The following is an 18,665-nucleotide window of genomic DNA, read 5'->3' on the forward strand; positions in this document are numbered from 1 at the left end:
TTTCAGCATTCCGTAATGTTGTAAATGTCCCCAACACAAAGCTGACCACTCTAATCCACCGGTACATTTGCAGTTGCACCCTTGATGTTTAGACAGGATTAATTACAAGTTAAATTTGTTGTAAGATTTAGGTCTTCATACAGACACAGTATAATGTAACTCAGAGGCTACTTAACAGAGGGTTGTTTTGCAAAGTGATTTACATTCTGGTTATTACTATTGCTGTGTTTTCCTGGATTTTACAACTAGTTTTACATTTAATGCAATAAACTGTTGTGACTTGGTTACTTATTTCCTGCTCAGAACACATTTTGGTGCAACAGACACAGTCATAGTTTGTTCACATTCAGTCTGGCTTAACACTGCGGGGTTGACACAGTGGCTCAGTGGTTAGCACTGCTGCCTCACAGCACCAGGATTTGATTCCAGCCTTGGGCGACTGTCTGTGTGGAGTTCACGCATTCTCCCTATGTCTGTATGGGTTTCCTTCGGGTGCTCTGGTTTCCTCCCACAATCTAAAGATGTGCAGGTTTGGTGAATTAGCTGTGCTAAATTGCCCATAGTTAGGTGTATTTTTAAGGAGCAAGTAAGGTAGTAGTGGAATGGGTCTGGGTGGATTACTCTTTGAGTGTCGATGTGAACTTGTTGGGCCAAATGGCCTATTTCCACACTGTCGGGATTCTATGAAAATAAACTGTCTCACCCTTCGCACTCATGGACTGCAGTAATCCTAATGATGGCATTGCCAATAAACACAGACTTTCCGTTATGAACCTTGTCATGTAAGGACAGAGCTGTGGAGATGCTCCTTCAGGAGCTGGTCTACCAAGGATCCTACTAATGCTGAGGGTCCATCACCACAGTACAGCGTTGTGATTTTAAGGTGACACAGACAATCACAGACACAGAGGCTGCATTCTACTTTCAGCAGGTGTAGCAGATGGGAAGATAAGTGACAGTTTTAGAACACTAACAAAGACCACCTACCATTTCCTCACATCAAGCAACAAAGACTTCCCTCTCAGCTTTGCTGAGACCAAATATGAAGGCATTTGCCCACCCCTGCATTTCCTTCCATTCCATGGTAAATTTTCCAGTAGCAATTATCACCAGAACTCTTGGAACAATAGCGACAGTAAAGGTGAATCTACAAAATAAACTTGTTGAAACATATAGCTGCAAAATGTATGTTTACTCACATGGACTCCTGAGTGTCACAGTGGGCGCTCTTCAAACTTCCAACATTTCCACATGCTGCCTCTTCTGGCAGGACAGTGTCAGCCAACCGGAGGGAGTGCGATGCACTTCAGAAGGCCACACTGGGTTTTGATGGAGAGAATGATGCAGGGTGAAATTGGAGCCCTCCCCAGGCTCACAGCTAATAATATCCTTTTCCTGTTTTTCTCTCACTCACTTACTCATTGTACTGTGGCATACGATATTAAGCCGGGTTAGCGGTATCTGAAGTGTATTTTGCAGCCAGCTTCTTAACATACGTACATCTTTTAATTCTTTAGGATTTCCCCGAGATCCTGGCTGAGCTTCCAGTGCCTCAGAGGAAAACACTTCAGAACGTAATGTCACGCACTGCATCTGCTGCAAGCATAGGCATAAATATAACCAACCCCCAAGGGAATCAAACAGTCATTCTGAGGAGAGAACAGAGAGTGAAACGGAGTTCATGAGAGAGAGGAGCTCTGGGATTCAGGTCCTATAACCTGCAATAAGATGTTACTACCTGCATCAAACTTTTTTTTTAATTCCTTCAGAGGATGTGGTGTTGAAACTTGAATTTAATGTCCATTTTAGTTGTTTTTGTTTAGATGATGTTTGGCCCCATTTCTAAATCATTGCATATGGATTATCTATCTTTTTGTAATGGTTTTAAGACAATTGGGTGGTGTGCTTCTCCTGAACTGAAGGCGATTATGAGTCTATTGCATTGCTTTGGGTCTGGAACTCCACCTTCGCTAGACCAGGTCAATATGCTTCCTTTCTAAAAATACATTTCTGAACCTGTTAAGTTTTTACAACAATGTAATAGTTTGATGGTGTCATGCAAGCCTTCTATTCCATGTTCATTTTAATTAACTGTGTTTAAATTCTCTAACTGCCAAGGCAGGATATTTGAACTCTCCGAAACCCTGGCTTACACTGTATCGCACTTCCTAAATGCACACACCTCATTGCATCATTCTGCTTTCACCAAAATACATCTTTTTGATAAAACTTTAGAACGACTACTTGTTACTCACCATTTATTTCTGCTTGTAATAAGCTGGATGGGGGAAATGGGAATATTTTACCACATGTTGACATCAAAGGTAGAGTGATGCTTAAACAAGTGGTTGCCAGTTGTGATTGGATTCTGTAGCTGCCGCTTGAAATGTTTTACTTTGGGATATTTAAGCCACAGTATGACAGCAGACTAAGATAAGGAGGAGCTTGAAAGCAGAAAGCTAAGAAAAAACTGCAACAATTTATAGTTATATCACAATTCCACATCGTAATCATCCAAAAATAATATGTGGAACAGAGGTGAAGATGGAAAAATTATTGTACTGATTTCAGAAATTTTCTACAATTACATATGGAAAGACTGAAGCCAGCATCTTCTAACTACCTAAACTTCCACCAGTACTGACAACAGCGTGAGACTGAAACAATCTGTTCATAACACAGTGTTTTATCTGACCGAAAGATGAGATTTCAAGCACATATAAGTACATACCTAAGACATATTTCTAACTCTTTGATATGATTACTGTACCCCTGCCTTAGCTCTGCCACTGCTGAGATCTTTGCCTTTGTTTACACCTAGAATGGACTATTCCAATGCTGTCTGACCTATCTCCGATACTCTACCTTATGTAATCATAGAATCATTGAAAACTCTGATGCCCATGTCCTAACTTACAACAAGTCCCACTCACCCAAGCTTTGCAATTCCCTCTCTCCAACACTCTGCTTCTCAACTTTTCTTTCTCCTTTAAGATGTTCCTTAAAATCTTGCTCTCTGACCAAGTTTTTGGCCACTTCCCTGAATATTTCTTTATTTTGCTCAGGGTCAAATTTTGTTTCATAACGCTGTGTTAAACATCTTGGAATGTGTGCATATCTTCAACAGCCAATTCTAGATTCTGTAGGCAGTATTAACACTTCTGATAATTGTAACTATCAACAGGAAGGAGATGCCACTGCACTAGCTGTGACTTTGATTTCATGAAAGTTGACGGTGATTTGCAGAAAAGTACTTGCCAGCTTGTTATTCTTCTATGTAAGAAACAAATTGCATACTCTCAACATGCCTTATAATATTCTGGACGAATAATTATAAATTATTTAATGGAAAGTCAGCAGAATGTAAATTTATTTCCATATATAACATTTCACAATACAATTTTCTCAGGCCACTAACTATCAGATCTGTAGCAAATGACTTGAAAGCCATAGGCAGTTTTCTTGTCAGCCTCCACTGGGAAGCCAATACATTATCATTCTCTTGACACTCTTCTAGTTTCCTTGTGCTCCATGGGTCACTCAATGCAATGTTCTCACTAATTTCACCAGTTGACAGTACCTTAGCGGATGTTGAGCTAGGAATAAGCAGGACCTGCCAAAGTAGGTCAACATGCATAGTGCGATGGGTGAGTAGGATTTAATGCAGGATAGGTAAGAATAAGGCCAAATCAGGGCAACCCCATTGCCATTGAGACCTACAGTGGCAAAGAGGCATTGGGCACGAATGTGTAGTCAACCATGTTAGAGAGAATGATAAGGGTGATAATGCACCATGTTTACAGTCATAGAAAATATCATTTTTAGACTGATTCAGATCATTTCAGTTCTGCAGCATGGTGGATAGGGATATTCGAGAGAGGAATTACACAAAAGATAAATGTTGTACAAAGTGTTAGGCTCTGAAAGGGTTAATGTTGAGGAGTGGATTAGCACTGCCCAAAATGAAGACATTACACAGACTTGGGTGGGTGAACAGCTCTGGATCTCAAAGGAAACAGACTAGATAGAGTCTTGTAGTCTTAGTTAGTGTCTATAATACCTTTTAACTTGTATCTGACTGCTCTTTTGCGATAAACTAAATCTAGTTTAAGATAAGAGCATCTTCTTGTTTAGCTATCAGTTGGTTTTTCTCTATCACACTAAACCAGTCAGGCCCTTTAGATCCCAACCTTAGGAACATACTGGAGCAAATCTACCTGATGTATCATTCATCAATTTAACTGTGGGAAGGATCCATCATATAATAAGGAATGCTGCAGCAACAACACATCCTAGGAACTTGGAGAATAAAGGGAAATTAAAATGAAACAGAGTTTTGCAACAGAGAGAAAAACGTAGATAGCTTTCAGAAGGAAAGACAATGGTAGCCCCTAAATGCAATAGTAATGGTGAAAAATGTTAGCTCAATTTGTTTAATCAGGGCAGACATCCTTTGTCATTTACTAGGTTTAATTCCCAGAAGACAGCAACCATCCAGTTCGGGTCATCTCAAATGTATATGCCTCTATACTACTACATCTCTCTATGAGCACACTGCAAAGGTTAACCCAATGGTGGTTTTCTGATCAAACTTAAAATCTATCCATCAATCACTATGATTACCTAAACTTCCACCTCAGCAATGTCACCTGCCTCCATTTTTGTCTCATTCCACAGTAGCTGTAAAGCTTAAATATCTCCACACTTCCCTTTTCCAAATCAGGTGCCTTGCTGAACAGTTTCCTGAATTCCACTCTACACAAACTCTCATTCTAACACCACATCGTATCCCACACTAATCCCTTTCCTTCCACCTTGCACTTCTCAACTTGTATTGGCTCCCATCTTCCCGAACAAAACTCAACACTGTGTGCCTGTTTGTGATAGTTCCATGACTTGTTCCACCTTAATCTGCTGGTTCTTCAGGTTCAACAGCATGGACAGCGTGACCATCTCTATTTTACTGCTTTGCATATTTTTGTAAACTATGAAAATTTTAACCATTGATGATAACATCAAATCAAAGTGTTGTATAAACATGAGGATAGAATATATTCCAAGAGAGAATTGAACTGTTTCCACATGATCTGCTCCAGAATCCCTGACCCTTGAAATCCTGAAAGCTTCACCTGAAGACTAAACCTAATTTTGATTTTCTGAATGAAATATCATGAGGAGAGAATCAGACAAAGCCAATTTTGTACTCTGCAGATTTTACTTTCCTCTCATAAGCAATATCACAAATGAATTGTCCCTGTGGGAGAAAATTCGTACATCCAGCAAAGTAAATATTTTGTAGAGCAATCTTTGCCAGAAATTCACATTCATCTCATGTCAGAATTTGGTGAAGATAATTTTGGGTCGCTTTTAAATGATAATGTATTGCCTTGACCTGGAGAGATAAATCCCTATTAAGAATCAACCCAAATGTTTTGAATGAAGTATACTCTAAAAATAAAATGTTTCTTGATGTTATGGACATCATAAACTGCTTCACAACCTAAGAAATAGACTGTGAGGGCTAGTCACTGTTGAAACATGGCTCACTGAATTCTGTACCTAGGAATCACTCTCAACTAGGGGAAGTCAATTGCCATCTTGTCCAGGTTCTGTGATCAAGGGAAGAAGTTGGTGTTGGTGGGATAACCATCCAATTTGCCAAGGCAGGATTCTTTCATTCAAAAGACCCTGTATAGATGAGAAATATTCACTTGCACTTGGATTTTTGAGGCTGAAGCAACCACAGGAATGGAGGGACGACCTGTGCAGGCTACTCTTTTGGATTCTCACTTCTACCCCAAAAGTTCTGCCTCAGAGTGAGTGGCTAATGTGAGGTGAAATCTCTAAAAGAGAAGGAAGAGGCCAACCTCTCCAGACAGGCAGGTTGAAGTCACTGACGAAGTCAGCAGTTTGATGTGGTCACTCCATTGAGACAATGTAGTTGGACAATCCAGGACCTCAGGAAGACTGACGGATGAGTGGCCTGACCAAGTTTATATTCTGACAGAGCTAACAATCTCTAGAATAACACTCCTCAGAATAACTTTGTTAGCCCGATTATTGATCTATGAGGGAGTCAATGGTTGGCAGGGTGGGATGGAGGAGGTAGGAATATGCAATTGAGGCCAAACTTGTGGAATAAGCTTAAGGGCTAAATGGTCCATTTCTGTGTCTGTTTCACAAGGTACCTTACTGCTCTACTCAATCCTCTCTACTCAATCAGAAACCTCACATCCACATCTGAGCAGCCATGCTCATATACACTTTCAGCAGATTGGCCTTTCACACACATACCTTACAGTTATCCTCTACAAATGGTGTCCTTTCCTACTCTGCACAGAGACTATTCCGAACACTCACACCTCTCCTTTCCATTCTTGCAGCTGAAGAAAGTGCACAGTTGATGACAGGCAGAGACATGGCCAGCGGTGACAGGCCTCTTGTTGGCCACTGTCAACAAGTGACTAACTGTTCCAGAAAGCAGCACTGACCTGCCATGCGAATCGGAGATGCCTGAGGCATTGGTGCTCAGACCTGTTGGGAGGATTGCTCCTCTGCCTCTTGGCATTATGCTGGGGGTTATGTCTCCTTCCAATATCTATCCCACTTGTCCATGTTGTCTGAGGGGAAAGCAACTACTTATATCGGTGGTGATGCTTCTCTGACTGCTGGAGATAGTGTTGGAGCTGCATCTACTTCTGGTCCTCAATACAAGTGGATAGTGGAGCTGCATAATCTGCTGAATTGGAAAGTGGCCACAGGGAAGTGTAACTGAAGGGAGTGAAGTGACAGGCAGCAGAGTGACTTCCAAGAAGTTAACACTCACGTGTGAAGCAGTGAATGAGAGGAGAAGTGCATTGAAGAGCATTATCTCAACAGCCATTTTTAGAACTCATCAGCACCAGTGGCTGAAAACCATCCCAGCTTATCAGTCTCAATGGAGAAGATCTTCCCTTTATGTTCTCACCTCACAGAGTTTGGCAATTTGGAAATGCCGGGTAACAGATTTCATCCCAATGGCAAATCCAGAACTCAAATCTAGAGCAACTCACTATAACAAGTTTTAAATACTTACCAACAGATACAAACCAGTTCCCCTCAGATTTTCAATGCTGGTCCAGGGAAAGCTGGAAAAGTGTATGCTAATATGTGGAACTTTTCCATCCCACTCCAACTCCCCACCCTGCCCCAAACAGACCTGCACTGGCCTGGGAAAATCCTGCCCTCTGCCTCAATGGTGTTGCTTGACAGATACTGTGAATGCATCACTTCTTAGACTAGTGACATGGAATCAATTACACCCACTTGAAAGGGTAGAAAGGGCCTTGGTTTAATATCTCAGTCAAGAAGTGTCAACTCTGGGAGTGCAGCACTGTCTCTGTAATACATTGAGTTGTCAGGTTAGATGAGGCAGAGATCTCAAAATTTTCAATATCGCTGCATATTTACTTTATATTTATTGTTTTCCCTTCTATCCTACTACGAACGATGGACAGACTATTTTTGAAGAGAATCTGATTGAAAACAGTATTCTGTTGCCACCAAGTGGTCAAACAGTTTTTCATCGTATCCAGGAAGGAATAATGCCCACATAGAAAGCCAAATACAAAGCTCTAGCTTTGTTGTTCTCCGGTTTCGTAAACGCAATTTGACTGTAACATGTTTTGCGGACTTTTAAAAAAAAACTCCCGTTCGCTGTTATGCGATTCCATCCCATGCATTACCAGCCGGTTGTGGTTTATCCTGCCGGCGCATCTATTGGAACAGGTTAACGTCTGTGTGCGTGTGTTTTTTTTTCTTTGCTTCTATCTGCAACTAAGGTGGGGGAAACGAACATTGGAATATTTTGATGGAACGCTTACTGAGATCATGCACAGAGTTGAGGGGGTGGGGGCCGAGGAGGGGGAAGAGAGAGAGAGAGAAACTCGAGAGCCATCAAAAGTCCAGCCGTTCAGAGGATCACAGCCCTTTGGCCACTCCCTCAATAGAAAGATTTCACTCGGTGACAAAAAAAGACACTTTGGGAAGTTTCACACAGTTTAATGACAGAGAGCCGGGTTGTGGGTAAAGTTCACTCCACAAGGAGCCGAGAATCCAACAATACATTAGGAAATTTCATGAGCATTTCTGTAACTGACTAGTAATGGGCAGATTCGCTAAACTGGAGTCCCTAAACCCAGTTTCTCCCATAGGCCCCATAACTTTTATTGCTCAATTTTCTACAACACGACGTCACATGGAAACACAACCACCATGTTATAACAGAACTAACTGTATACAACTGCAAATCTTTTCTAAAGTCAACTTTCTAGCCTATCATTTATTGCCTATCCCAAATATGTAAACACGTTTTAAAAAGCAAAGCCAGATGCTACGTTAATTCATAACAAAATTGATACTGATGCGATTTTTCCTGTTAATATTTTTTTTGGATAAACATACGGAGGGAGTTTCTTTCACCAGTTTTTGAAATGTGTTCAACTTTTACTGACAAACAAGAATTAATATTAAGCCCAGCCTGTAAATTGGGTTACACAAATGCTGTAAATTTACCTCTATTCTGCTTTGTGAGAGCATGTAACCTAATCCAGTTGTTACTTATGCCCTCAAAGCATCCCTGAAGGTCCAACATTCCCACTGACTCATGGAAGACCCAGGCTGTAAATGACCAACGTGCAGACGGTTCATTTGGAAAGGCACTGAACACATTGAGAAATTTAGTCAGGAACATGCGGAGATGAAGTCAAGGAGTTGAAGGTAGCACACAAATCTCCAAACAACTCACCTCCCAAATTCAGTAAGGGAGCAGGATGTAAGGAAACAGTAAAGGGAGATATAGTAAATCTTGGGAAGAGGGTTATGTAGGAGAGGTATTCACCCACAGTCAGAAGCACCTTATCTCCAAGAGGGGTACAATGTATGCCCACACTTGGCAAAGTCACCTCAGGGCTGGGTGGGAAAGGTGGGCAGGTGCAGACTCATGTAGATGGGTTGGATAAAAACCTGAATTGTAGTGGCAAAGCCCAGGGGTTCACAGGAAGGTCTATCAGAAAGGGGACTGGATGTTAGTCACTGATCTGCAGAGGTGATGACTACAAGCTACCATCCTGAGGAGTGCTCACTGTCACCTTTCCTGCAGCAGGAAACTGGAAGTGTGCAATAGAGTGGAAAATGGCTGTGACTGCAAATAGAGTGGGTGGGGTCAGTGGCTGAACCTGTGAGGAAGGAAACATCAGGACTAACTGGTTTTCGAGCTTTTAAAGGGAAAGAACATTGTACAGGGATTCATGCACAGTGCAGGACACAGACCTGCAGGGTCCCTCATCCCTGGCCACCCTAATGCATTGCCCCCCCCACCCCCTACCTGCTTGTGTTGCACTTCCCTGTGTTGTGGAAGAAGGGCCAAAGATTTCAGCAGTATCCATTGCCCTGTGCATATCTTGTTTTTCTTGTTTCTAGATGCTGCATTCGGCTCTCACTACAGCTGTGGGATCCAGGGTACTTTGTGCAGAGCTGTGAAGTTATGCTTCATGTTGGAACATTTGGGGCGAAGCAAAGAGCCAAATAACCGTATATAAGGTCAAAACAGTGCTCCTTATAACACAAGTACAAGATATGCACTGTGCATTGTCACTTATATCACCAGAGCGCCCTCAATCAGTTTTCTTCCACCCCTCCCTCCCACTATACCTGAGTGTACTCACTGCTTCCTGCTTGGATGTGGAGGTGGTTTGTTCTGGAGCTTTGATTGGATGATACAGGGGTCTGGCTGGGACAGACATGCGAAGAGTCCTTTTACCAGCAGCAAGGTGACCCACCTTGACTTGAACTTCAAAGTGTTGCAGGGAGCCAGGCATGGTTGACATGGAAGCCACCTCTGGATACTTCTGATAGGAGACTTCTGAGGGGCCTCTGTGCAATTCCTCTGGTCGTTGGATGGCACCTGGCAGTGCCCTATCTCCTTGTGAGCATGGAAGGAGCAGCTGGAGTCTTCTGGCCTGAGATGTACCTCTTCAGCAGACCCGATGAGTGGTGGACTTCACTCTCCATGGCAGCTGCTAATCCATTCATAGAGGAGGACAGACCATCATCACAGGACTCGTTGCACTGACACAGCTTCTTGGTAATAAGGGCCATTACACTAGGGGTAGAGTTACTAACTTGTCCATTCCATTTGCATCTCCTGATTCCCTCCCCAAATGCACATGTGCGTGATTGGCAACACGATGGGCTCCTCTCTTGCTTGGCCTTTGGTTGCTCTTTCTGAGTGTCAGCCCTCTGAGCCATCTTTTCCTCAGCCAGCAGCAGAGATGTCCCAGTGAGGTGCTCACCAGATCATGCTCCGACACTCGTGAATCCTAACATTCCCACTGAGGTGACCAGGCTGGAAGGTATGTAGAAGGCAGCCTCACTGATACATTCTCGGGGTCCTCTGAACTCTTTTCCTGACTGGTTGAGGAGATGTCCTTTGGGGGAGCTGGCTGTTTCTTTGTGGAGATGGGCAGACATGCAGCAGGATCTGCACATCTGAGAGAGGAAGGTGTCAGGGCCAATGGTTAGAAGTGGCATGCAATGAATGACACTGTCAGAGGGGTTACTGTGAGAGCTGCAGAGGGTGGTACTTTGGGATGTCTATGCATTCTCACAAGATCAGTCCCAGTCTTCTCCAGTGAGGGCCAGGGTTGTCTCCTTGTATAAGGTGAGGATCACAATGTCCAGCATCCCTCCTCCTGGAAGGACTCTCCCTGCTCTTCTATGAGCTGTGTTTTCCTGTAATGGGAGAAAGAGAAGGATGAAATGAGATGATAGTGGGAGGCGTGGCTGTTAGCCCTGGTACAGGAGGATTAAAATGTTCAAGGGAATGAGGGAGCATGCAAAGGATTTGCAGTAGAACAGGTTGGTAAGGAGTGGAAGTGAGTTATGGAAGATGTTAAGGCAATAGTGAGAGTGAGTGATCATGAGCCTTGGAGGGAGATTGGTGCAGTAGCAGAGATGGGGAGAGTGTGAAGGAGCAGAGAGAAGAATGTGGCAATTAAACTGTGCAGCGAAGAAGGTCAATGACCTATGGAATGGCTCCGCTGACAATTCCCCTGGATCGTGGAGATGGCACTGACCTGGGATACGCTTGCCTTTATTGGTCAGAGCATCGAGTATAGGAGTTGGGAGGTCCTGTTGCAGCTGTACAGGACATTGGTTAGGCCACTTTTGGAATAATGCATTCAATTCTGGTCTTCCTGCTACGGAAAAGATATAACCAGAGGGCATAAGTTTAAGGTGAGAGAGGAATGGTTTAAAAGGGAACAAAGAGGCAACATTTTCTTGCAAATGGTGGTACGTGTATGGAATGAACTGCCAGAGGAAGTGGTGGAGGCTGGTACAATTACATTTAAAAGTCATCTGGATAGGGAAATGAATAGCAAGGGTTTAGAGGGATATGGGCAAAATGCTGGCAAATGGGATTAGATTCATTTAGGATATTTGCTCGGCATGGATGAGTTGGATTGAAGGGTCTGTTTCCATGCCGTACATCTCTATGACTCAGACCAGGCTGCTAGGGTCAGTGTGATGTGGCTCCCTCAGCTGGCCCTCCAGGACTCCTTGCCTCTGCACCATCCACCAGGACTTCCAGATCCCTGTTGGAGAATCATAGTGTCACTTTCCCTGGCTCCAACACCCATGAGATTCTGCCCATGAACAAGCAGGGCAGCTTCAAATTGCCAAAGTTTATCCAGATCAGAGCAACTTTTGAAAGATGAAGCAGGCACAGGGATGCCAATGTTTGGTGGATTTCCATCGAGTGGCGAGTTGCTCTGGGAACAGCACGTGGTGAAACTGGGGTGGACAATAGACGTGACATACGTGGGAGTATCGGATGCGAATGAGACAAAATGGCAAGATATGGCAAAAAATTTGCCAAGCCTTGTGGTGGACAAATGACTCAACACAACTCAGACTCAGCAAAAAAAAAATGCATGAATCAGATCTTGCTGTCTTTTGTTTGTGGTAATTTAGCTAGCGGAAAGTGAAAATTACTCATTTGTTGAATCATCCACATCCCAGACTGTTCACATTAATATCACACATTTCCAATGTGCATTTTACACCTTAGCCATCAGGAGGGTGTGATGCAACCAGTTACCAGCAACACCCTATCACCTTGAGTGACAGATGGAGGTTGGGAAGCTGCCAAGTGGATCTCCTCCTTTCTAAATATTGCACAACTGAGATAAACTTTCTTTTCCTTTTTGCTTAACTCTCATAAAGGCCAATCTGTAAAGAAAGTTTTGCGTGGCATTTTAAGTTTAAATCTTCTGCATTGCCCACAAAAATGCAATTAAATGAGTTGATTCTATGTTTGAGGATATTTGTGTGCAATGCATGTCATAGTCAACTGAGAAATCAGGAAAAAGGAACAACTTATTTTACACCAAGCTATAAATAGGATGAACCTGAATCACACCTCCCTGAAAACAAATCCCCTTAATAATGCAGCCCAAAGCAGTAAGGATGTTCAACAAGCCATCGGAACACATCACACACAGCTTGATCAAAACTGAAGTGGTATTGCACCATCCCATGCACAAATATTGACAAAATAAACAGAAAATGCTTGAATTACTGAGCAGGTCTTGCAATATGTATGGGGAGAGAACCAGGGACAACATTTCAGATCAATTACTTTTTGTCAAGTACAGTAGCGCCTCGACATACAAACGACCCCGTTCATGAACAAATCGGTTTACGAACATGATTGTACGTAAAATTTTGCTTCAACGTATGTATGAAATTCAAGGTACAAACAAAGGTGCGACGCAAAAAGCTCGTGGTTTCATTGTAATTGTTCTGCTTTGCTCCGCGCGCTTTGAATATCCGAACAATGGGAAAATTGATTCACAAACTTTTCAGTTCGCAAACCGGATCCCGGAACAGATTAAGTTCGTAAGTCGAGGCGCTACTGTATTGAGAAAAAGCATTTAACCAAGTACAGAGGTAAGGGAAGATAGGGGAGAGGGTGATGAGGACAAGAGGGAAGATTTATAATAGGATAGAAGACAGGTCTGAATAATTGGCTAAGAGATGATTTTGCAAATTAAAAGAGGAGACACTTTAAAAAACATATCGAGAAGAGCCACTGTATAAATGAAGACTGCAGAATCATTACAAACAGTCCTCTTGTGTTCTTGATAATGGTTTCCTGCTGGGAACACTCAGTCAGAATTTTTGCACTCAGATCTTTGACAGTTTGCAGAAAAGTAGTTTCAGGTTGTGCTGCAATGGGAACTGTGTTAACCTTTAACTATCCTAATCCCTGTCCTGTTCCAAAACTCTGTGTGAGTTTTCTTGATGTTATTTAAAAAAAAATGGAAATTGGAAAACAAAAAGAACTTTGTCAGAACTAGTGCAAGCATTAAATGGCTGATTGAGTCTTGCATATTGTTTGATTTCCTGCCTCCATCCTTGGCTGTAGTAGGTTGATTGATCGGAACCCGTATCAGGGAAAGGGTAATCAGACTGATTGGGCGTTTACTAAGGTTGTACTATTATTGATTCCCCTTTATTTTATATTAATCACCCCGACGGTGTCCAATCATACAGTTAAAGTTGGAACTAAGAAAGACTTTTTCCTATGCCAGCCAGCCAATTGATGAGAGAAGAATCTGGGGAAGTCGTGTTCATCCCATGCTCGCTACCTATATTGGCTCCTATTGTGCATACATGAATGTTCACCTCCCCTCTTAAATCCAAGCTTCAATACGATCATGTCAAGGTGAAGAAAAGGGCCACAGCTTAAAATTCTTTGTTTAATAGTTTATTGTGACCTTGATAAATTGACAAACATCAGTACGCTGCTCCCTTCAGTATGATCCTCACAAATACTCGTCTGGCATCATCTAAGCTGCACTCACACCACTAATCTGTTGCAAAATTATCTGAAAAGCTGCCTCTGTTACTGCTGTTCTTTTAGCATAGTTGTCCTGTTTTAGTTCATATTAAATATATTTCCATACTGGACAGTGCTGCTTATATTATTCCAGTTACTGCAAAACAAAAGTTGCTTAAAACTAGCAAAAAATCACCCATGACAATGATTACCACAAACCCCTTCCCAAATCTATTGCAACAATCTTCTATCTTGGCTTCACGAACAGTCTATTAATATACGACAGTGAAGATCCTGCTAACACGCCAGCAGGTTTTGCTCTAAACAAACAGTTCTTTAGGATTAGCATTTTTGAGGAATATGGAAGTGCCTTCACATACACTAGCCCCATGTAACTCATTAGCTAGTAAATGTTACTTACAGTTTCAGAGCAGTTCACAACAATCTAATGGCTGAGATAAAATCTTAGAAAGATGTCTATCATTGTGTCACTTTATTACCCATTGCTAGTATCAAGACTGTTTTACGTCCAGTTTCGAAGTTCTGTGGGATTCTGAGAGGCAATGTTTGGCCAGTTTCTAAATATTGTCCATTACAAATAGCTTTTTCAGAGTATCTTTGTGGTTTTACATTTTGGCTCTTTTAAGTAAGGGACAACTCTTTCACGCAGAGTGTGGTACAAGTATGGAATGAGCTGCCAGATGAGGTGGTAAAGGCTGGTAGAATTACAACCTTTAAAAGGCATCTGGGTGTGTATTTGAATAGGAAGGGTTCAGAGGGATTAGGAACAAATGCAGGCAAATCAGACTAGATTAATTTAGGATATCTGGACAGCATAGACACTATAGAGTTGGCCTGAAGGGTCTGTTTCCATGCTGTATATCTTTATGACTCTGACTTTAAGTTGAATGGTTTCTTGATGATGCATTGGTTACTGTACTTGACTCCTAATGGATTGATGTCCCGACTCATAAGACTATCCATTTAAACCAATTGCTCCTGTTCTTGCTGAACTAAGACCTCATGCAAGAAATTTCACTGCCTTTTTCTCTTTCCCAGTCTTTTCTCTATCTTAATCAGAGCAAATAGATCACAATGGCCAGTTGATTATGGCCAACACACGAGTCAGTCCCTATTCAAGAATTTTTCTCAAACTATACTTTCTCATTTTATGGAACAACTTCAATGTTTAGTATATTTTTCTCCAGGTCACTTACATTCATCTGCAAAATACTTGAAAGCATACTTAAACATCATTCAGTACTTTAATTATTCTAACTGAATTTCTAGTAGATCTAGAAGATAGCTGAATTTACAAGCAAATTCTTGAACAAAGAATTGTGAAATTTGTAAACATGGCTGTTTGAGTACTGTCAGTATGTTCTTTGTTACGAACAGTCAACAAAATATATTGTGTGGCTCACTGGGTAGCACTGCTGCCTCACAGTAACTCTTGTTTCCTCCCATAGTCCAAAAATATGCAGGTCAGACAGATTGGCCATGCTGAATTGTCCCATAATGTCTAGGGATGTGCAGGCTAGGTGGATTAGTCATGGTAAATGCAGGGTTACAAGGACAGGAGATGGATATGGGCAAGTTGCTTTTTGGAGAATCAGTGAAGATGTTGTGGTTCTGTTCGCCGAGCTGGAAATTTTTGTTGCAAACGTTTCGTCCCCTGGCTAGGCGACATCATCAGTGCTTGGGAGCTTCCTGCGAAGCGCTTCTTTGATGTTTCCTCCGGTGTTTATAGTGGTCTGTCCCTGCCGCTTCCGGTTGTCAGTTTCAGCTGTCCGCTGTAGTGGTTGGTATATTGGGTCCAGGTCGATGTGTTTGTTGATGGAGTTTGTGGATGAATGCCATGACTCTAGGAATTCCCTGGCTGTTCTCTGCCTGGCTTGCCCTATGATAGTAGTGTTGTCCCAGTCGAATTCATGTTGCTTGTTGTCTGCGTGTGTGGCTACTAAGGATAGCTGGTCGTGTCGTTTCGTGGCTAGTTGATGCAGACAAGCAACATGAATTCGACTGGGACAAAATTACTATCATAGGGCAAGCCAGACAGAACAGCCAGGGAATTCCTAGAGGCATGGCATTCATCCACAAACTCCATCAACAAACACATCGACCGGGACCCAATATACCAACCACTACAGCGGACAGCTGAAACTGACAACCGGAAATGGCAGGGACAGACCACTATAAACACCGGAGGAAACAACAAAGAAGCGCTTCGCAGGAGGCTCCCAAGCACTGATGATGTCGCCTAGCCAGGGGACGAAACGTTTGCAACAAAAACTTCCAGCTCGGCGAACAGAACCACAACAACAAGCACCCGAGCTACAAATCTTCGCACAAACTTTGAATCAATAGGCCAGTAGGGATTCTACAATTCTATGTTTGACACAGTGCACCACTGTTTGGAATGTACATGCCCAATATTAGGTATGATTTTGTGATTGGACATTTGCTACTTAATCTTAAGTCTTCAAACAACTAAGCTGCCAATTCCCTCAGTTGAAGCAGGAAATAAAGGACCATCAGACTGAGAGAGTTTGCCAAAGCAGCCCACCAGCTTCCAGAACAAGAAGCAACACTCATTGGGAAGGCAGCAAGGAGAATCTTCCCTGCTACTACTGTAATGTTAGCTTCAAGACCTCACGAGAGGCCATCGATGGAATCTATGTCACTGAGAAGTGTCCATACGTTGGGAATGTTAATCCAGAGCTGAATCCTAACATGTGTTATGACTAAGATGAAGCAGATAATTGATATTTCCAGAGACTACTTGCATTACATCAGGAAGTACAATTGCTTTGAGAAGCAACACAAAAACACATACTTGCACCTATTGCTCTGCTTCAGGGATATGCAAAATGGGGATAGTGTGACAGTGGGGCAGTGTCAGCCTCTCAGTATGACCATGTGTTTCAATGTCCTCAAGGAGCTGAGAAACAACTCCAGAAGTTTTGAATATGATTTTGTAAAATGAATCAGTCACAATAAAGTATTTTTGAACAGGGATGAAAAGAATTATGCTGGCAACCAGTTTAGGATTGCCAACCAGGCTTCCAGTGGGCTAGAATCTACTTCTATTAATACACATAGCCCTTTCTTTACAGACAGAAAGAACAAGTCGATACACTGAGCCTGTTTCAACTCAAAATAGATAATAAGCATTCTTTTGTTCATTTTTTATTGCAATGCCTTGGTCAATGATAGTCAACGTACCTGGTTTAAACTGCAAACACAGCCTGGCAGTCAACAGTCTGTCATCATTAGCTGATGTATCTTCCAAGGCAATATCACTAGTAATGAGTATCTACTTCCCAACCAATCAGCATGCTCTTCCCATCCAATAAAACTTCTTCAACCATTACGTTGATTTTCTTGCAAATTGTCCTGATGAGCACAAGACAAAAAGATTTGACAAAAGATTATAGCAATACTTATGTTCAAATGACTATCAGTACTTCAATCCCCTGATGAAATTTGGCAGAAGTCCTATAAAATCTTTCTGCACACATTGTCAGTGCCCTTTTTGTCTATGGGTACCCTGCAAAGGTACCTTTCTCTTCAATGGGTCTGGATTATTTTGTACACAAGTCAATCATATGTGCCAAGAGCCCTCTCTATTCTCCCTCTGATAAAGGCCACCCTTTCTAACAGATTCCCACATTTGCATGTTTTCTATATTCCTTCACTTTGATCCTCCACATACCAATTGGAGAACATTTTCCCTCTGGTCAGTAGATAGCACCTATTTACCATTCTTAATAACATCCCTTCTTTAATTCCCATTTCATAAGATTCTTCAATAGTCTCCCCCTTTTCTAGTTTGCCTAATAGCTCCTTCCATTTTCATGATTGCACTCAATCTCACGGACTAAACTGCTGCCATTGTTGCTATTTCTCTCATTCCTTCCCTGGGTTTGCAATGCCCTCCACCATTAACATTTTTTATTAGTACGTCAGATTTCTTATTTCTTTACAACCTCATTTCTATTTTTAGAGTTAGCCTTCACTTCATGTATAAAAATAGATATATATACCTTCATTGTTTCCCTTAGCGTAAGGTCACTTAAGATTGGTTTCCCAACTGCTGACTGATAGCCTCATTTTTGTCAGAGTGTTAGAAACTAGTGTTAGAAACTCTGTCAGTGAATTACAAACAAACAGAGAATTTGTGAAGAATATATGCTGGTGGAAACTTATTTGAATTACACCATGTACTAGAGCAGCTGATTCTACTTTCTTTGTATGCAAATACTCAGCAACTTCAAACATGGTTATTTTTTTTTAGATTAGATTATTTACAGTGTGGAAACAATGTTGGACTGGGGTGTACAAAGTTAAAGATCACACAACACCAGATTATAGTCCAACAGGTTTAATTGGAAGCATTAGCTTTCTGAGCGCTGCTCCTTCATCAGGTGGTTGGACTATAACTTGGGGTTGTGTGATTTTTAACCATTCAATTTGTTAGCTTTTTGTTCTGTAACATCATTTCTTATCCTTCCCTCATTCTACCTTATCTCAGATCTTCCCTTGTGTTCTTCATTCCCTCCCCACCCCTACTTACAATGACATTTCAATCATCACATTTCTACACTTCTTCAGGTCGACCCAACAAGTCCACACTGACCCGCCGAAGCGCAACCCACCCATACGCCTACATTTACCCCTTACCTAACACTACAGGCAATTTAGCATGGCCAATTCACCTGACCTGCACATCTTTGGACTGTGGGAGAAAACCGGAGCACCCGGAGGAAACCCACGCAGACAC

General features: G+C 42.1%; 1 protein-coding gene across 1 annotated transcript in view; it reads right to left on the reverse strand.

Annotated features, from left to right (window-relative positions):
- The window catches only part of drd3 (dopamine receptor D3), an 82,390-nt gene extending 65,241 nt beyond the window's left edge, over positions 1-17,149 (reverse strand). Inside the window, exon 1 of the mRNA XM_043700640.1 lies at positions 17,108-17,149. The gene's annotated coding sequence lies outside the window, so the exon portion shown is untranslated. The remainder of the gene's footprint in view (positions 1-17,107) is intronic.
- Positions 17,150-18,665: the final 1,516 nt, after the last annotated feature.

The sequence above is a fragment of the Chiloscyllium plagiosum genome, chromosome 12, assembly GCF_004010195.1.
Source record: "Chiloscyllium plagiosum isolate BGI_BamShark_2017 chromosome 12, ASM401019v2, whole genome shotgun sequence".
Lineage (NCBI taxonomy): Eukaryota > Metazoa > Chordata > Chondrichthyes > Orectolobiformes > Hemiscylliidae > Chiloscyllium > Chiloscyllium plagiosum.